At 45.3% G+C, this 21,360-nt stretch overlaps 1 pseudogene; it reads right to left on the bottom strand.

The window, feature by feature from the left end:
- The window catches only part of LOC129863310 (inositol polyphosphate 5-phosphatase K-like), a 58,683-nt pseudogene that overhangs the window by 1,991 nt on the left and 35,332 nt on the right, over nucleotides 1-21,360 (bottom strand).

The following is a 21,360-nucleotide window of genomic DNA, read 5'->3' as shown; positions in this document are numbered from 1 at the left end:
TCTGTAATTTAATTTGATATAGGTGTTAGAAACATCATAACGAAGCTATTTGAAACCGAGTTATATCAGATTATGCGAGTATATTGCTATTTTTCGGAATTTCCACAGTATTGCGTATTGAGGATTTGGACACGTTAGCTAATGTTAGCAATTGTTAGCTATAGTTAGCTGCCATATCAGAAGTTGAATGCAACGTTTTACAACCAAGCAACGATTATTTTGGACAAAAGTACCCCTTGGCCAAGATTCCGATGGAAGCTCGTCGAAAAGTAAGAGCTATTTATGATGTTATTCCATTTTTATGTGGAAAAATGTAAACTCAATAACGGTAAATAGTGACGCCGTTATTGCGGCACTAGTCTGTCTGTAACGCACACTGTATGTCTAGTAACGTTAATTTTAAAAATCTAACTTAGCGGTTGCATTAATAACTAATGCATCTTTCATTTCATGGCCAACCTGTATTTTTTTTTGTCAAGTTTATGAATAGTTTTCGATAAAAATAGTTGTATTATCATGATGCTGCCGGGCAGATTGATTGAGTAGTTGGACAGTATTTCCATTGTGTAAGCACGATTTGTGCCGCTAAATATGCACATTTTCGATCAAACTCTATATGGATTGTGTAATGTGATGTTACAGGAGTGTCATCGGAAGAATTCTGAGAAGGTTAGTGAAAAAATTAATATATTTTGGCAATGTTGACGTTATCGCTCTCTTTGGCTAGAATCAATGCTCTGGTAACGTTTGCATATGTGGTATGCTAATATAACGATTTATTGTGTTTTCGCTGTAAGACACTTAGAACATCTGAAATATTGTCTGTATTCACAGGATCTGTGTCTTTCGATTAGTGTATGCTGTGTATTTTTACGAAATGTTTGATGATTAGTAATTAGGTAAACACGTTGCTCTATGTAGTTATTCTAGTCCATTTGTGACGGTGGGTGCAATTGTAACCTATGACATCTACCTGAAATATGCACATTTTTCTAACAAAACCTATCCTATACCATAAATATGTTATCAGACTGTCATCTGAGGAGGTTTTTTCTTGGTTAGTGGCTATCAATATCTTAGTTTAGCCGAATTGGTGATAGCTACTGGTGTTGAGAGAAAATGGTGGACAAGAAAAATGGTGATTTTTGCTAACGTGTTTAGCTAATAGATTTACATATTGTGTCTTCCCTGTAAAACGTTTTAAAAATCTGAAATGGTGGCTTTATTCACAGGATCTGTATCTTTCATTAGGTGTCTTGGACTTGTGATTTAATGATATTTAGATGCTACTATTTAATTGTGACGCTATGCTAGCGATGCTAATCAGTGTGGGGGGGGTGGGGGGTGCTCCCGGACCCGGGGTAGGTGCTCGGTAGAGGTTAACCTATGTTTGAACCGACCCAGCTATAACTCTGTGGATCATTAACCTATGTTTGAACCGACCCAGCTATAACTCTGTGAAGATAAGAGACAGGAGAGCCTCCTCCAGGTTTTCCGTATCTGGGGGAGGGGGGCTGGAACTGTCAGCTAAGGGGTAATAAACTGGTAAAAGGCTTCAGGAGATAATCCAGATTAGTGTGTATGTATGTGTGTTAGTAAAAGAAGGGATAAAATAACGGTTTTTATATATGCACGTCAGAGTACTTTCGAGAATAAACACTATTGATTAACTAGCTAAGTTCATTGTTTACCCAGCTAGGTTCATTGTTTACCTAGCTAGGTTCATTGTTTACCTAACTAGGTTCATTGTTTACCTAGCTAGGTTCATTGTTTACCTAACTAGGTTCATTGTTTACCTAGCTAGGTTCATTGTTTACCTAGCTAGGTTCATTGTTTACTTAGCTAGGTGCATTATTTACCTAGGTAGCTAGCTACATGTCTTAAGCTAAAGTGTACAACACCCGTTTAATATAGCCGGTGTCAGTAAACGTCGGCAAAAAAGCGTAATGAAATTGTTGCCAGCAGAGCTGGTTAGGCCGTTTACATGTTTTTCAGAGGTAAACAAATCATCGGCCAGAGCTGGTTAGGCTGTTTACATGTTATCTAGAGGTAAACAAATCATCGGCCAGAGCTGGTTAGGCTGTTTACATGTTATCCAGAGGTAAACAAATCATCGGCCAGAGCTGGTTAGGCTGTTTACATGTTATCTAGAGGTAAACAAATCATCGGCCAGAGCTGGTTAGGCTGTTTACATGTTATCCAGAGGTAAACAAATCATCGGCCAGAGTATCGACGGTGCGCTCTGAACTCTCCGAGAAACAGAGTATAAATATAAAGAAAAGGACATTAAGCCCTAAAACATCCTTACAATTCAGAGCACTGGAAACCCAAGAGCTGAACCCTGAAAAGAGTCCCCTGTCAGCTGCTCAGAGCACTGGAAACCCAAGAGCTGAACCCTGAAAAGAGTCCCCTGTCAGCTGCTCAGAGCACTGGAAACCCAAGAGCTGAACCCTGAAAAGAGTCCCCTGTCAGCTGCTCAGAGCACTGGAAACCCAAGAGCTGAACCCTGAAAAGAGTCCCCTGTCAGCTGCTCAGAGCACTGGAAACCCAAGAGCTGAACCCTGAAAAGAGTCCCCTGTCAGCTGCTCAGAGCACTGGAAACCCAAGAGCTGAACCCTGAAAAGAGTCCCCTGTCAGCTGCTCAGAGCACTGGAAACCCAAGAGCTGAACCCTGAAAAGAGTCCCCTGTCAGCTGCTCAGAGCACTGGAAACCCAAGAGCTGAACCCTGAAAAGAGTCCCCTGTCAGCTGCTCAGAGCACTGGAAACCCAAGAGCTGAATCCTGAAAAGAGTCCCCTGTCAGCTGCTCAGAGCACTGGAAACCCAAGAGCCGAACCCTGAAAAGAGTCCCCTGTCAGCTGCTCAGAGCACTGGAAACCCAAGAGCTGAATCCTGAAAAGAGTCCCCTGTCAGCTGCTCAGAGCACTGGAAACCCACGAGCTGAACCCTGAAAAGAGTCCCCTGTCAGCTGCTCAGAGCACTGGAAACCCAAGAGCTGAACCCTGAAAAGAGTCCCCTGTCAGCTGCTCAGAGCACTGGAAACCCAAGAGCTGAACCCTGAAAAGAGTCCCCTGTCAGCTGCTCAGAGCACTGGAAACCCAAGAGCTGAACCCTGAAAAGAGTCCCCTGTCAGCTGCTCAGAGCACTGGAAACCCACGAGCTGAACCCTGAAAAGAGTCCCCTGTCAGCTGCTCAGAGCACTGGAAACCCAAGAGCTGAACCCTGAAAAGAGTCCCCTGTCAGCTGCTCAGAGCACTGGAAACCCAAGAGCTGAACCCTGAAAAGAGTCCCCTGTCAGCTGCTCAGAGCACTGGAAACCCACGAGCTGAACCCTGAAAAGAGTCCCCTGTCAGCTGCTCAGAGCACTGGAAACCCACGAGCTGAACCCTGAAAAGAGTCCCCTGTCAGCTGCTCAGAGCACTGGAAACCCAAGAGCTGAACCCTGAAAAGAGTCCCCTGTCAGCTGCTCAGAGCACTGGAAACCCAAGAGCTGAACCCTGAAAAGAGTCCCCTGTCAGCTGCTCAGAGCACTGGAAACCCACGAGCTGAACCCTGAAAAGAGTCCCCTGTCAGCTGTTAACCCTAAACCCTTTTATCCAAACACACAAGGAAATCAACCAAGTTGTTATAGAAATTAAACCTCGTATTTGACAAATTGGTAAAACGGAAACGAAAACACAGAATGAACTAAATTGCTATTTGGCTTAAAAAGAGAAAACAAACTGGCATAATATCTGTACTCTGTCAGAGATACAAAACAGAGACAGATCCCGACCAAAACACAAAGCAACCACCAATTAGAAAAAGGGAGACACAAAAAGACATGGCCACCCAAAGAGGAGCGTCTATTTGGGCACTGAACTATAGGGGAGGTGGAGACAGAGATGCACTGCCTCCTCTACTGCCAAATACAATCATATTTTTTCAAGAAAATATCTCAATCGATTCTCTGAGGGAGAAACCGCAGGTATTAGTGCCAGATATGTGAATGACAACAGCCTGAGGGACATTTCATTCCCTAAATGAGGTATTAGTGTTAATATGTGTATTAGTATTATTATTAGGTATTCCCTAAACGACTCACCTGGAAGTTGTGGCTGAATCCTACGATGCTCTGCATGTTGTAACTGTAGTAACCCAGAACGTACTCTCCTCCGACTAGTGGGACGTCATCCTTATTCACACACACCTACACACATACACACACACGCACACGCACACACACACACACGCACACGCACACGCACACACGCACGCACGCACGCACGCACGCACGCACGCACGCACGCACACACACACACACACACACACACACACACACACACACACACACACACACACACACACACGTTAATACAGGAAACAGGTTAACACAGGACACTGGGACATGAGACAATATTGAACACACAATATCCTCAACAACACACACTAATCTGTACCTGCATGACCTCGTTGACCTCTGCTAGTTCACCTTTGACCCAGACGAAGGTAGTGTAGTCCAACGCAGTCTTAAAACCCACCTGCAGAGGGAGACACACACACACACACACCACACACACACACACACACACACACACACACACACACACGTTTACAGATCAGAAACATCAGAGCATGAAGATAGGATGTTGTCCATCAGAGCTTTCTCTGCCTCACCTCACATTGCCAAAGCAAATCTATCTGTCTGTCTCTGTTTATCTCTCCCACCTCTCTCTCCCCCACCTCTCTCTCCCCCACCTCTCCCTCCCCCACCTCTCTCTCCCCCACCTCTCCCTCCCCCACCTCTCTCTCCCCCACCTCTCTCTCCCCCACCTCTCCCTCCCCCACCTCTCTCTCCCCCACCACTCTCTCTCCCCCACCTCTCTCTCCCCCACCTCTCCCTCCCCCACCTCTCCCTCCCCCACCTCTCTCTCCCCCACCTCTCTCTCAATTCAATTCAATTCAATTCAATTGACTTTATTGACATGGCAAGTTCGTTATTACTTACATTGTCAAAGTATACATATCGAAAAATAAAAATCAAATATTTATGTATATATATACAATATATATATATATTTATATATAAATAAATGGTGGGACCAACAGCAATAATAACAGTAGTAGTGGACATGGGATCACCATTAACAACAACTACAACAACAATATTAATCAGAACAACAATAAATTAAAGCAACAGTAGTAGACCAGTGTCAATATGACTGAGAAGACACGTGACCTGGTAGTAGACCAGAGTCAATATGACTGAGAAGACACGTGACCTGGTAGTAGACCAGAGTCAATATGACTTGAGAAGACATATGACCTGGTAGTAGACCAGTGTCAATATGACTTGAGAAGACATATGACCTGGTAGTAGACCAGTGTCAACATGACTGAGAAGACACATGACCTGGTAGTAGACCAGTGTCAACATGACTGAGAAGACACATGACCTGGTAGTAGACCAGTGTCAATATGACTTGAGAAGACATATGACCTGGTAGTAGACCAGTGTCAATATGACTTGAGAAGACATATGACCTGGTAGTAGACCAGTGTCAATGTGACTTGAGAAGACATATGACCTGGTAGTAGACCAGTGTCAATATGACTTGAGAAGACATATGACCTGGTAGTAGACCAGTGTCAATGTGACTTGAGAAGACATATGACCTGGTAGTAGACCAGTGTCAATGTGACTTGAGAAGACATATGACCTGGTAGTAGACCAGTGTCAATATGACTTGAGAAGACATATGACCTGGTAGTAGACCAGTGTCAATGTGACTTGAGAAGACATATGACCTGGTAGTAGACCAGTGTCAATGTGACTTGAGAAGACATATGACCTGGTATGAAAGACAAAACAAAACTAAGCTAAATGGGAAATATTATCAACATTACTTTGCATTTTTCACTGGCTGTCCCTCAGGTTGTGGCAGGAGGACACATATTTGGCTGCCAAAACTGCACATTTTGGCTTTTCACCCAATAAATATTTGATAGTTTCAAATTCTTTGTATTGAGTTATAATTTTGGGAAAGAAATATGCTCTTAGGTCTGAGTATTTGTCACAGTGTAATAGGAAATGCACCTCTGTCTCTACCTCTCCTCTGGAGCAGAGTGAGCACAGCCTGTCCTCTCTGGGCAGCCAGGTTTGTCTGTGACGACCGGTCTCTATAGCCAGACGGTGCTCACTGAGTCTGTACCTAGTCAATGTTTTCCTCAGTTTTCTATCAGTCACAGTGGTCAGATAGTCTGCCACCATGTACTGTCTGTTTAGAGCCAAATAGCATTGAAGTTTACTTTGATTTTTTGTGGTGTCTTTCCAATAGGTTATATATTTTTCTTTTTGTTTTGTGATGATTTGGTTGGGCCAGATTTTCTGAGGGCTGTCCCGGGGCTCTATGGGGTTGGTTTGGGTTGGTGAACTGAGCCTCAGAACCAGCTGGCTGAGGGGACTCTTCTCTGGTTTCATCTCTTGACATTGTAGAGCTGTGTGATGGAATGTTTTAGGGTCACTTGTTTTTAGATGATTGTAAAATTTGATGGCCCTTTTTTCTATTCGAATGAGGAGGGGGTATTGGCCCAATTCTGCCCTACATGCGTTATTTGGAGTTTTTCTTTGTACTTGCAATACAGTCTTGCAAAACTCTGCATGCAATATTTCAGTTGGATGTTTGTCCCATTTAGTAAATTCGTTATTAGAGAGTGGACCCCATACTTCACTGCCATATAGAGCAATTGGTTCTATAACTGATTGAAAAATTTTGAGCCAGATTCTAATTGGAATTTCAATTTTGATGTTCCTTTTAATGGCATAAAATGCTCTTCTTGCTTTGTCTCTCAGCTCATTCACAGCCATGTGAAAGCTACCTGTGTTGCTCATATTTAGTCCTAGATATGTGTAGTTTTTGGTGTGTTCTAATAGAACTGTGTCCAAATAGAATTTATATTTGTCATCCTTATTTCCCAACCTTTTTTGGAATATCATTATATTTGTTTTTTTTAGGTTAACGGTCAGAGCCCAGGTCTGACAGAACCTGTGAAGACGATCTAGGTGCTGCTGTAACCCCTCTTTAGTGGGAGACAGCAGCACCAGGTCATCTGCGTACAGCAGACACTCTTTAGTGGGAGACAGCAGCACCAGGTCATCTGCGTACAGCAGACCCTCTTTAGTGGGAGACAGCAGCACCAGGTCATCTGCGTACAGCAGACCCTCTTTAGTGGGAGACAGCAGCACCAGGTCATCTGCCTACAGCAGACCCTCTTTAGTGGGAGACAGCAGCACCAGGTCATCTGCCTACAGCAGACCCTCTTTAGTGGGAGACAGCAGCACCAGGTCATCTGCGTTCAGCAGACACTCTTTAGTGGGAGACAGCAGCACCAGGTCATCTGTGTACAGCAGACCCTCCTTAGTGGGAGACAGCAGCACCAGGTCATCTGCGTTCAGCAGACACTCTTTAGTGGGAGACAGCAGCACCAGGTCATCTGTGTACAGCAGACCCTCTTTAGTGGGAGACAGCAGCACCAGGTCATCTGCGTACAGCAGACACTTGATTTCAGTGTTGTGTAGGGTGATACCAGGTGCTGCCGATTCTTCTAATGTTTTTGCCAATTCATTAATGTAGATGTTAAATAATGTTGGACTTATTGGGCAGCCCTGTTTCACTCCCCGCCCCTGAGAGAAGAAGTCTGTTTGCTTGTTGCCAATTTTAACCGCACATTTGTTTTTAGTGTACATTGATTTAATAAAATCATATGTTTTCCCTCCAATACCACTTTCTATTAGTTTATAAAAAAGACCTTCGTGCCAAATTGAGTCAAATGCTTTCTTGAAATCTACAAAACACAAGTAGATTTTGCCTTTGTTTTGGTTAACTTGTTTATCAATTAGAGTGTGGAGGGTGTAAATGTGGTCTGTTGTACGATAATTTTTTTCTCTCTCTCTCTCTCTCTCTCTCTCTCTTTCTCCTCATTGTCTCCCACTATAACTCTTTCCTCCCCCACCTCTCTCTCCACACCTCTCTCTCTCCCCCACCTCTCTCTCTCTCTCTCTCTCTCTCTCTCTCTCTCTCTCTCTCTCTCTCTCTCTCTCTCTCTCTCGCCTCTCACTCTCTCTCTCTCTCTCTCCCACCTCTCACTCTCTCTCTCTCTCTCTCTCCCACCTCTCACTCTCTTTCTCTTCATTGTCTCCCACTATAACTCTTTCCTCCCCCACCTCTCTCTCTCCCTCACCTCTCTCTCTCTCTCCCTCACCTCTCTCTCTCTCTTACTCCTCATTGTCTCCCACTATAACTCCTTCCCCTCACCTTGTAAAGCCCTATCCAGTCCCAGGTAGAGGACATGAAGTCTTCAAGGATGGTGTAGGACAGCACAGCTTCCTGGTCAGCCCTCCACTGACCCTCTGGACACACACTGACCAGCGCACTGTCACAACGCTTCCTCATCTACAGGGAGAGGACAGGGGTTATGTGTGTCTCTGTGTGTGTGTGTGTGTGTGTCTCGGTGTGTATTTGTGTGTGTTCCTACCTCCAGGTTAAAGATTCCTATGACAGGTTTGTGGTCGCTGACCCCGTAGCTGGGGTCGCAGGTGTAGGTGTCCTGGAGCACCTCGAATGGATACTCCGGCTGTCCGTCATCCGAGTGCTGTGTGGAGGTCGACGCCCTCTCCTCCTCGTCATCCTCAGGGGGCGGGGTTTTGGGTTTGATGCGCCACAGAATGCGGTCGGTCCATGCTGGCTTCCTCTTCTTACCACTGGCCAATCAAAGAACACGGGAAGTGATGTCACTATGGGATAAGGAGACTCGGAGAGTTTCATCTCTCTCTCCCCTCTCCCTCTCTCTAGTTACAGTGATCAGACTCAACTCACTAAGTTCTGGGAGTGAAGGGGTTGGGGGGGTGAAGGGGGGGGGTGAATGGGAGGGGTGTGAAGGGGTTGGGGGGGTGTAAGGAGTTGGGTAGGAGGGTGTAAGGGAGGGGGGGGGGGTTCATTTTGGAAGCTATTTTAGATTTAGTCTCAGTTATAGTCCTAAAATACCTTTCTAGACATTTCATTCTTTGCAAATTTTAGTTGTTATGAGTCGACTAAAACTCTGGACAATTTTAGTCTAGTTTTAGTCACAACCATTTTAGTCACATAATAGTAATATTTAGGACACCTCTAACTTTCATCATGTTCACATTCAGATAGCCTTGTCCTACTAGGCCTACTGTCGCTCCCATACCTTAGCCTGTCTAGGATGAGGGTGCCGCTAGCGGCACTCCCCCCCCCCCCCCACTGAAAAACCAGTTTTTTTTTTAAATATTTAACTTTCACACATTAAAGTCCAATACAGCTAATGAAAGACACAGATCTTGTGAATCCAGCCAACATGTCCGATTTTTAAAATGTTTTACAGGGAAGACACAATATGTAAAGATGTACATCTATTACCTAAAAACACATTAGCATAATCCACCATCTTTTATTTGTCCACCAACACCAGTAGCTATCACCAATTCGGCTAAACTAAGATATTTATAGCCCCTAACCAAGAAAAAAACTCATCAGATGACAGTCTGATAACATATTTATGGTATGGGATAGGTTTTGTTAGAAAAAAGTGCATATTTCAGGTAGATGGCATAGGTTACAATTGCACCCACCGTCACAAATGGACTAGAAAAACTACATAGAGCAACGTGTTTACCTACTTACTAATCATCAAACATTTCGTAAAAATACACAGCATACACTAATCGAAAGACACAGATCCTGTGAATACAGACAATATTTCAGATTTTCTAAGTGTCTTACAGCGAAAACACAATAAATCGTTATATTAGCATAGCACATAGCACATAGCAGCCCAGCATTGATTCTAGCCAAAGTGGGCGATAACGTCAACATCGCCAAAATATATTAATTTTTTCACTAACCTTCTCAGAATTCTTCCGATGACACTCCTGTAACATCATATTACACAATCCATATAGAGTTTGATCGAAAATGTTTATATTTAGCCACCAAAATCATGGTTAGACAATGTGAAATGTAGCCCAGCTGGTGAGAAAATGTCCGTGCGCCATATTAGACAGTGATCTACTCTTATACATAAATACTCATAAACGTGACTAAAAAATATAGGGTGGACAGGGATTGATAGACAATTTAATTCTTAATACAATCACGGAATTACATTTTTTAAATTATCCTTACTTTTCAATACAGTTTGCGCCAAGCGAAGCTACGTCAAAAAACATGGCGTCCTAAGCCACTAACATTTTTCGACAGAAACACGATTTATCATAATAAAAATGTCCTACTTTGAGCTGTTCTTCCATCAGTATCTTGGGCAAAGGATCCTTTCTTGGGTCTAATCGTCTTTTGGTGGAAAGCTGTCCTCTTGCCATGTGGAAATGCCAACTGCGTTCGGGATGAACTGGAAGCGTGCCCAGCAATTCACAGCGTTTCAGAAATAAATGTCCCAAAATCGCACTAAACGGATATAAATTGCTATAAAACGCTTTAAATTAACTACCTTATGATGTTTTTAACTCCCATAATGAGTAGAAACATGACCAGAGTAATATTACTCCCTCCACTAATGCTTGGAACAAGTGCGGGTCGATGTCCTCCAGGCGCATTACGCAGCAAGAAAAGACTTGCTAGCTACAGGGTTTTTTAATTTATAGTGCCTGTGAACGCGCAATCGACCCCATTCAAATCGTCATCACGTAAAGGCATCCAGGGGAAGACGTAAGCAGTGTCCGTATACTCATAGCCATAACAGTGCCCTTTTAACTGACTCCAGATCAGGGGCCAACATTTCTGAAATCTGACTCCATGTCAGGGAAATTGCTGTAGAATGACTTCTGTTCCACTTAGAGACAAAATGTCAACTCCTATAGAAACTATAGACTGTTTTCTATCCAATAATAATAATAATATGCATATTGTACGATCAAGAATTTTGTGGGAAGCCGTTTCAAAAATTACACGATTAGCATAAATAGTGACAACAGCGCCCCCATCCTCAACAGGTTAGCTTGCAACATTGATATGGTGGCAGATTATAACCAATACTAGACACAATTAATCATAATGGCTCTAAAGCCTTGGCTACAGGTTAAACATATTACATCTCTGATTTTCTCCCCATCATAACCGTCAATGGGGGTCAAATAACAGTGGTTGAAAAAGGTCGAGAATTTGAGCTTTAAAAAAAAATGTCAGACAAAAATGACAAAAATATTCAAGATATAGCATTCGTTTTTTCCCAAAGGACAAAAAGCAACCAAAACTCACATTGGCGGTCTGTGGTACGAGAGCGGCAACACGAATGAATGGATAACAGGTGGAAAAATACAGCTTCTGATGTGATCAATGCAAAAATAGCATGAAAGTAGGAGAGCGTAAACATTGTGGTTAGTTACAAGTCAAGAGATCTGTCTTCAGATCAGTTCAGAAGATTGACGAGGGACAAAAATGGCCGCCTGGGAGCTGCTCTCCTGACAACCTGGCAGATCAGCTCAATCAGACCGGGCAACTCAATTCAGCCAATGAGAAGATTGCATTAAATAGGTTTGAACAAAACACATGAAAAGGACTGAAATTAAAAGTAATAACGTTTTTTTAAAGGGCATCTCGTCTCGTTCTCATCAAAGTTTTAGATTGTTGACAAGTATATTTCGTCGTAATTACTGTTGACGAAACTTGTTGAAGGTCAGTGTCCTGCCTCAACGCAAACTGGTTCAGCCTGACTCTAACCAAACTGGTTCAGCCTGACTCTAACCAAACTGGTTCAGCCTGACTCAAACCAAACGGGTTCAGCCTGACTCAACCCAAACTGGTTCAGCCTGACTCTAACCCAAACTGGTTCAGCCTGACTCTAACCCAAACTGGTTCAGCCTGACTCTAACCCAAACTGGTTCAGCATGACCCTAACCCAAACTGGTTCAACCTGACTCTAATCCAAACTGGTTCAGCCTGACTCTAACCCAAACTGGTTCAACCTGACTCTAATCCAAACTGGTTCAGCCTGACTCTAACCCAAACTGGTTCAACCTGACTCTAACCCAAACTGGTTCAGCCTGACTCTAACCCAAACTGGTTCAGCCTGACTCTAACCCAAACTGGTTCAGCCTGACTCTACCCAAACTGGTTTAGCCTGACTCAAACCAAACTGGTTTAGCCTGACTCAAACCAAACGGGTTCAGCCTGACTCAAACCCAACTGGTTCAGCCTGACTCAAATCAAACTGGTTTAGCCTGACTCAAACCAAACGGGTTCAGCCTGACTCAAACCCAACTGGTTCAGCCTGACTCTAACCAAAACTGGTTCAGCCTGACTCTAACCAAACTGGTTTAGTCTGACTCTAACCCAAACTGGTTCAGCCTGACTCTAACCAAACTGGTTCAGCCTGACTCTAACCAAACTGGTTCAGCCTGACTCTAACCAAACTGGTTCAGCCTGACTCTAACCCAAACTGGTTCAGCCTGACTCTAACCCAAACTGGTTCAGCCTGACTCTAACACAAACTGGTTCAGCCTGACTAACCCAAACTGGTTCAGCCTGACTCTAACCCAAACTGGTTCAGCCTGACTATAACCCAAACTGGTTCAGCCTGACTCTAACCCAAACTGGTTCAGCCTGACTCTAACCCAAACTGGTTCAGCCTGACTCTAACCCAAACTGGTTCAGCCTGACTCTAACCCAAACTGGTTCAGCCTGACTCTAACCCAAACTGGTTCAGCCTGACTCTAACCCAAACTGGTTCAGCCTGACTCTAACCCAAACTGGTTCAGCCTGACTCAACCCAAACTGTACCTCTATAGTTCAGCCAGACTCAAACTAAACTAATCCTCTATAGTTCAGCCAGACTCAAACTAAACTAGTCCTCTATAGTTCAGCCAGACTCAAACCAAACTAGTCCTTTATAGTTCAGCCTGACTCAAACCAAACTAGTCCTCTATAGTTTAGCATGACTCAAATTAAACTGTTCCTCAATATTTCAGCCTGACTCAAACCAAACTAGTACTAAAGTTCAGCAGGCATAGTGTGTTGTTGGCAGCCTCTGTTTCTCCCTTGTGGGGTAGAGTTCTCAACACGCCCACCTTGTGGGGTAGAGTTCTCAACACGCCCACCTTGTGGGGTAGAGTTCTCAACACGCCCACCTTGTGGGGTAGAGTTCTCAACACGCCCACCTTGTGGGGTAGAGTTCTCAACACGCCCACCTTGTGGGGTAGAGTTCTCAACACGCCCACCTTGTGGGGTAGAGTTCTCAACACGCCCACCTTGTGGGGTAGAGTTCTCAACACGCCCACCTTGTGGGGTAGAGTTCTCAACACGCCCACCTTGTGGGGTAGAGTTCTCAACACGCCCACCTTGTGGGGTAGAGTTCTCAACACGCCCACCTTGTGGGGTAGAGTTCTCAACACGCCCACCTTGTGGGGTAGAGTTCTCAACACGCCCACCTTGTGGGGTAGAGTTCTCAACACGCCCACCTTGTGGGGTAGAGTTCTCAACACGCCCACCTTGTGGGGTAGAGTTCTCAACACGCCCACCTTGTGGGGTAGAGTTCTCAACACGCCCACCTTGTGAGGTAGAGTTCTCAACACACCCACCCGGGTCAGGGGTTAAGGTCAGGGACGGTGTTCTGCTGGTACACATGGTGCCACGGTTTAGGGTCAGGGGTTAAGGTCAGGGTCGGTGTTCTAATGGGACACAGGGTGCAATGGATTAGGGTCAGGGGTTAAGGTCAGGGGTTAAGGTGTGGGACGGTGTTCTGCTGGTACACATGGTGCCATGGGTTAGGGTCAGGAGTTAAGGTCAGGGACGGTGTTCTGCTGGTACACATGGTGCCATGGGTTAGGGTCAGGGGTTAAGGTCAGGGGTTAAGGTCAGGGACGGTGTTCTGCTGGGACACAGGGTGCCACGGGTCAGGGGTAAAGGTGTGGGACGGTGTTCTGCTGGTACACATGGTGCCATGGGTTAGGGTCAGGGGTTAAGGTCAGGGGTTAGGGTCAGGGGTTAAGGTCAGGGGTTAAGGTCAGGGACAGTGTTCTGCTGGGACACAGGGTACCATGGGTTAGGGTCAGGGGTTAAGGTCAGGGGTTAGGGTCAGGGGTTAAGGTGTGAGACGGGTGGGGTGGGGGAGGAGGCTTGTTTAATTGTACTGTGGTTGTACCAGCATTCTAGACGTGTTCACTGCCCCAGTGTTAATATCTTCTGGTCACAGGTTGCCAGGTCTGCGTCCAGTGTGAAGACCTCCTGGTCACAGGTTGCCAGGTCTGCGTCCAGTGTGAAGACCTCCTGGTCACAGGTTGCCAGGTCTGCGTCCAGTGTGAAGACCTCCTGGTCACAGGTTGCCAGGTCTGCGTCCAGTTTGAGGACTTCCTGGTCACAGGTTGTCAGGTCTGCGTCCAGTGTGAAGATCTCCTGGTCACAGGTTGCCAGGTCTGCGTCCAGTGTGAAGCCGTTCTGGTCACAGGTTGCCAGGTCTGCATCCAGTTTGAAGACCTCCTGGTCACAGGTTGCCAGGTCTGCGTCCAGTTTGAAGACCTCCTGGTCACAGGTTGCCAGGTCTGCGTCCAGTGTGAAGATCTCCTGGTCACAGGTTGCCAGGTCTGCGTCCAGTGTGAAGATCTCCTGGTCACAGGTTTCCAGGTCTGCGTCCAGTTTGAAGACCTCCTGGTCACAGGTTGCCAGGTCAGCGTCCAGTGTGAAGATCTCCTGGTCACAGGTTGCCAGGTCTGCGTCCAGTGTGAAGATCTCCTGGTCACAGGTTGCCAGGTCTGCGTCCAGTTTGAAGACCTCCTGGTCACAGGTTGCCAGGTCTGCGTCCAGTGTGAAGATCTCCTGGTCACAGGTTGCCAGGTCTGCGTCCAGTGTGAAGATCTCCTGGTCACAGGTTGCCAGGTCTGCGTCCAGTGTGAAGATCTCCTGGTCACAGGTTGCCAGGTCTGCGTCCAGTGTGAAGATCTCCTGGTCACAGGTTGCCAAGTCTGCGTCCAGTGTGAAGATCTCCTGGTCACAGGTTGCCAGGTCTGCGTCCAGTGTGAGGACCTCCTGGTCACAGGTTGCCAGGTCTGTGTCCAGTGTGAAGACCTCCTGGTCACAGGTTGCCAGGTCTGCGTCTAGTGTGAAGACCTCCTGGTCACAGGTTGCCAGGTCTGCGTCCAGTGTGAAAACCTTCCGGTCACAGGTTGCCAGGTCTGCATCCAGTGTGAAAATCTCCTGGTCACAGGTTGCCAGGTCTGCGTCCAGTGTGAAGATCTCCCGGTCACAGGTTGCCAGGTCTGCGTCCAGTGTGAAAACCTCCTGGTCACAGGTTGCCAGGTCTGCATCCAGTTTGAAGACCTCAAGGTCACAGGTTGCCAGGTCTGCGTCCAGTTTGAAGATCTCCTGGTCACAGGTTGCCAGGTCTGCGTCCAGTGTGAAGTTCTCCTGGTCACAGGTTGCCAGGTCTGCGTCCAGTTTGAAGACCTCCTGGTCACAGGTTGCCAGGTCTGCGTCTATTGTGAAGATCTCCTGGTCACAGGTTGCCAGGTCTGCGTCCAGTGTGAAGATCTCCTGGTCACAGGTTGCCAGGTCTGCATCCAGTGTGAAAATCTCCTGGTCACAGGTTGCCAGGTCTGCGTCCAGTTTGAAGATCTCCTGGTCACAGCTTGCCAGGTCTGCGTCCAGTGTGAAGACCTCCTGGTCACAGGTTGCCAGGTCTGCGTCCAGTTTGAAGACCTCCTGGTCACAGGTTGCCAGGTCTGCGTCCAGTGTGAAGATCTCCTGGTCACAGGTTGACAGGTCTGCATCCAGTGTGAAAATCTCCTGGTCACAGGTTGCCAGGTCTGCGTCCAGTTTGAAGATCTCCTGGTCACAGGTTGCCAGGTCTGCGTCCAGTGTGAAAACCTCCTGGTCACAGGTTGCCAGGTCTGCGTCCAGTTTGAAGACCTCCTGGTCACAGGTTGCCAGGTCTGCGTCCAGTGTGAAAACCTCCTGGTCACAGGTTGCCAGGCCTGCGTCCAGTTTGAAGACCTCCTGGTCACAGGTTGCCAGGTCTGCGTCCAGTTTGAAAATCTCCTGGTCACAGGTTGCCAGGTCTGCGTCCAGTGTGAAGATCTCCTGGTCACAGGTTGCCAGGTCTGCGTCCAGTGTGAAAACCTCCTGGTCACAGGTTGCCAGGTGTGCGTCCAGTTTGAAAATCTCCTGGTCACAGGTTGCCAGGTCTGCGTCCAGTGTGAAGATCTCCTGGTCACAGGTTGCCAGGTCTGCGTCCAGTGTGAAAACCTCCTGGTCACAGGTTGCCAGGTCTGCGTCCAGTTTGAAGATCTCCTGGTCACAGGTTGCCAGGTCTGCGTCCAGTTTGAAGACCTCCTGGTCACAGGTTGCCAGGTCTGCGTCCAGTTTGAAGACCTCCTGGTCACAGGTTGCCAGGTCTGCGTCCAGTTTGAAGACCTCCTGGTCACAGGTTGCCAGGTCTCTGTCCAGTTTGAAGACCTCCTGGTCACAGGTTGCCAGGTCTGCGTCCAGTTTGAAGACCTCCTGGTCACAGGTTGCCAGGTCTGCGTCCAGTATAGACGGTGCTACCATTCCCTATCTTCCCAATATACTATTGTTGAACAATGACTCTACACTGATTCGCACAGAAACAAGTATGATTGCCTGGACTGACTGGCGTCAAAAATCATGTTGGTGACGAGATGCAGACCTCCACATAAAGCTCAGTATAACTCAATGGCTACAACACTTCATTGACGTCCTTTCACTAGAGGTCTCCATCGCTTGGTGAGCGGCGCCATGGAGACGACATTAGATGCTTTTTAATAGAGCAGTCAAAAAGGTCATAAAGGTCAACAGCTTATTAGTAGTTAACGTAAAGTTAACGTAAAGTTAACTTCTTATGGCTGCAAGGGGCAGTATTGAGTAGCCTGATAAAATGTGTCCATTTCAAACGGCCTCGTACTCAATTCTTGCTCGTACAATATGCATATTATTATTACTATTGGATAGAAAACACTCTCTAGTTTCTAAAACCGTTTGAAATATTTCTCTGAGTGAAACAGAACTCATTCTGCAGCACTTTTCCTGACCAGGAAGTGGAACGTCTGAAATCGATGCTCTGTTCTTCTTCATGCCTATACATGGGCACAAGACCTATTAGTAAACATACACGTCATACACCTTCCTCTGGGTGTCAAGAGGCTGTGAGAGAAGAAATTAGGTGATTATCTCGATCTGGGATGGAATAAATCCTCTTGGAATGACGTGTACCCAATTTCCGGTACTGTGAAGAGCGCAATTTGGACAGTGGGGTTGCCTTTTGTTTTGCTGACGTTATATGAGACTATTATTTTCGGCTTTGATTTTATTTGATCCATGTCACCATATCATCGTAAAGTATGTTTTTTCAATATAGTTTCATCAGATTATTGAAATTTTTTCGGGAGTTTTGCCGTGTTCCGTTCTCTTCCGTTTGTTTACACGGAGAGATCCGTGCAACCCGGCTAGCGCGCTTGCTAAATGGAGAGAGAAAGTTGCCATTCTGAATCCAAACAACGACTCATCTGGACAAAGGACACCTTTTTCAACATTCTGATGAAAGATCAGCAAAAGTAAGACCCAATTTATGATGTTAGTTCATATATCTGTCGTAGTCGCCGGCGCCCAAGTGTTTCTGGCTATTGTGCTAAGCTAATATAATACTACATTTTGTTTTCGCTGTAAAACACTTAATAAATCGGAAATATTGTCTGGCATCACAAGATGCCTGTCTTTCATTTGCTGTACACTATGTATTTTTCAGAAATGTTTTATGATGAGTAATTAGGTATTTGACGTTGGTGTCTGTAAATATTATGGCTGCTTTCGGTGCAATTTCTGAATGTAGCTGCAATGTAAACTATGATTTATACCTGAAGTATGCACATTTTTCGAAAAAAACATATGCTATACAATAAATATGTTATCAGACTGTCATCTGATGAAGTTGTTTCTTGGTTAGTGGCTATTTATATCTTTATTTGGCCGAATTTGTGATAGCTACTGATGGAGTCAAAAACTGATGGAGTAATAAAAGTGGAGTCTTTTGCTAACGTGGTTAGCTAATAGATTTACATATTTTGTCTTCCCTGTAAAACATTTAAAAAATCGGACATGTTTGCTGGATTCATGATATGTGTACCTTTCATATGCTGTATTGGACTTGTTAATGTGTGAAAGTTAAATATTGAAAAAAAATATCTTTTGAATTTCGCGCCCTGCACTTGAAGTGGCTGTTGTCATAAATGTACCGACGTCGGGCTTGCACGCCAAACAGGTTAATCATGTTTGAAATCCTTAATTGTATGTTGAATATCTGTATTGAATATCGATGTATGTGAATGTTGATTCTTTCCATGTGTGCCTTGTTCCCACAAATAATTTTACAAACTGAAGATTAGTTAACCATTTTACCTTTATTTAACTAGGCAAAGTCAGTTAAGAACAAATTCTTATTTTCAATGACGGCCTTGGAACAGTAGGTTAACTGCCTTGTTCAGGGGCAGAACGACAGATTTGTACATTGTCAGCTCGGGGGTTTGAACTTGCAACCTTTCGGTTACTGGTCCAATGCTCTAACCACTAGGCTACCCTGCCGTTTCGTTCTGTGCATAGACATATCCACAACATTAAGGAATGGGGTAAGGGTCAAGGGGTTAGGGTCAGGGGTTAGGGTCAGGGATGGGGTTAGGGTCAGGGTTTAGGGTCAGGGTCAGGGACGGTTGGGGTGGGGTTAAGGTCAGGGACTGTTGGCGTGGGGTCTTGCAGTTAAACAGACACTAATCAGCTCTTACTTAAAGCCCAACCATGTCTTCTGAGTGCTGTGGAGTACAAAGAGAAGAGAGCATATGTCTTAACAGAGAGAAGGAAAGAGAGAGGTAGAGAGAGAGAGAGGTAGAGAGAGAGGTGGAGAGTTAGAGAGAGAGGTAGAGAGAGGTGGAGAGTTAGAGAGAGAGGTAGAGAGAGAGAGAGAGAGAGAGAGAGACACACATTGGACCTGAAACACATGATTGAACACCTGATGCCGTTTCTGAGTCATTCTGCTGTGCTGTTTGTTGCTACTTGGTTACCTGCCAAATGTTAGCTTTTTACTTTTAATAATCGTTCAATCAAGCTCTGTATTTAACGAGTTTCCTAACATTTTAGTTATATCTTCACTCAACTTTTTTTCATTTGACTTAAAAACTCTTAAGGATCCGGCCCTTTTTTAAAAATTCACCTGAAATACCCAAATCTAATTGCCTGTAGCTCAGGACCTGAAGCAAGGATATGCATATTATTGGTACCATTTGAAAGGAAACACTTTGAAGTTTGTGGAAATATGAAAGGAATGTAGTAGAATATAACACAATAGATCTGGTAAAAGATAATACAAAGAAAAAACCAACCGTTCTTTTGTATTTTTTTGTACCATCATGTTGGAAATGCAAGAGAAAGACCATAATGTATTTGTCCAGCCAGGTGCAGTATACATTCTATCCACTAGATGGCAACAGTGCATGTGCAACATTTTAGACTGATCCAATGAACCATTGTATTTCGGTTCAAAATTGTGTATCAAGACTGCCCAAATATGCCTAATTTGTTTATTAATAACTATTTATTTTCAAAATTGTGCACTCTCCTCAAACAACAGCATGGTATTATTTCACTGTAATAGCTACTGTAAATTGGACAGTGCAGTTAGATTAAGAAGAATTTAAGCTTTCTGCCAATATCAGATATGTCTATGTCCTGGGAAATGTTCTTGTTACTTACAACCTCATGCTAATCGCATTAGCCTACGTTAGCTCAACCGTCCCGTGGAAGGGACACTGATCCCGAAGAAGTTTTTTAATATGTACATGGATCTGCTCAACATCCACCAGCCAAAACTAAGTAACATGATGCCTTTTCGCTGCAGTCGCTGTCCTCATATAAAGGAGAACTTATCAGTTTTCCCGAGTCTGAAGAGAACTGCCAAGACCTTGGATCAATGGAGACTGTAAGGACTGACGGAGACCGTATGGATCAATGGAGACAGTAAGGACAGACGGAGATCGAATGGATCAATGGAGACTGTAAGGACAGACGGAGATCGAATGGATCAATGGAGACTGTACTGTAAGGACTGACGGAGACCGTATGGATCAATGGAGACTGTAAGGACAGACGGAGACGGTATGGATCAATGGAGACTGTAAGGACCGACAGAGACCGTATGGATCAATGGAGACTGTAAGGACAGACGGAGATCGAATGGATCAATGGAGACTGTAAGGACAGACGGAGATCGAATGGATCAATGGAGACTGTAAGGACAGACGGAGATCAAATGGATCAATGGAGACTGTAAGGACTGATGGAGACGGTATGGATCAATGGAGACTGTAAGGACAGACGGAGATCGAATGGATCAATGGAGACTGTACTGTAAGGACCGACGGAGATCGAATGGATCAATGGAGACTGTAAGGACAGACGGAGATCGAATGGATCAATGGAGACTGTAAGGACTGATGGAGACGGTATGGATCAATGGAGACTGTAAGGACAGACGGAGATCGAATGGATCAATGGAGACTGTACTGTAAGGACCGACGGAGATCGAATGGATCAATGGAGACTGTACTGTAAGGACCGACGGAGATCGAATGGATCAATGGAGACCGTAAGGACAGACGGAGATCGAATGGATCAATGGAGACTGTAAGGACAGACGGAGATCGAATGGATCAATGGAGACTGTAAGGACTGATGGAGACGGTATGGATCAATGGAGACTGTACTGTAAGGACTGACGGAGATCGAATGGATCAATGGAGACTGTAAGGACAGACGGAGATCGAATGGATCAATGGAGACTGTAAGGACAGACGGAGATCGAATGGATCAATGGAGACTGTAAGGACTGATGGAGACGGTATGGATCAATGGAGACTGTAAGGACTGATGGAAACGGTATGGATCAATGGAGACTGTACTGTAAGGACTGACGGAGATCGAATGGATCAATGGAGACTGTACTGTAAGGACTGATGGAGACGGTATGGATCAATGGAGACTGTAAGGACTGACGGAGATCGAATGGATCAATGGAGACTGTAAGGACTGACGGAGATCGAATGGATCAATGGAGACTGTAAGGACAGACAGAGACCGTATGGATCAATGGAGACTGTAAGGACCGACGGAGACCGTATGGATCAATGGAGACTGTAAGGACCGACAGAGACCGTATGGATCAATGGAGACTGTAAGGACCGACAGAGACCGTATGGATCAATGGAGACTGTAAGGACAGACGGAGATCGAATGGATCAATGGAGACTGTAAGGACAGACGGAGACCGTATGGATCAATGGAGACTGTAAGGACAG

Source organism: Salvelinus fontinalis, chromosome 10, assembly GCF_029448725.1.
Source record: "Salvelinus fontinalis isolate EN_2023a chromosome 10, ASM2944872v1, whole genome shotgun sequence".
Taxonomy (NCBI): Eukaryota; Metazoa; Chordata; class Actinopteri; order Salmoniformes; family Salmonidae; genus Salvelinus; species Salvelinus fontinalis.
This window is presented reverse-complemented; position numbering and strand designations above follow the sequence as displayed.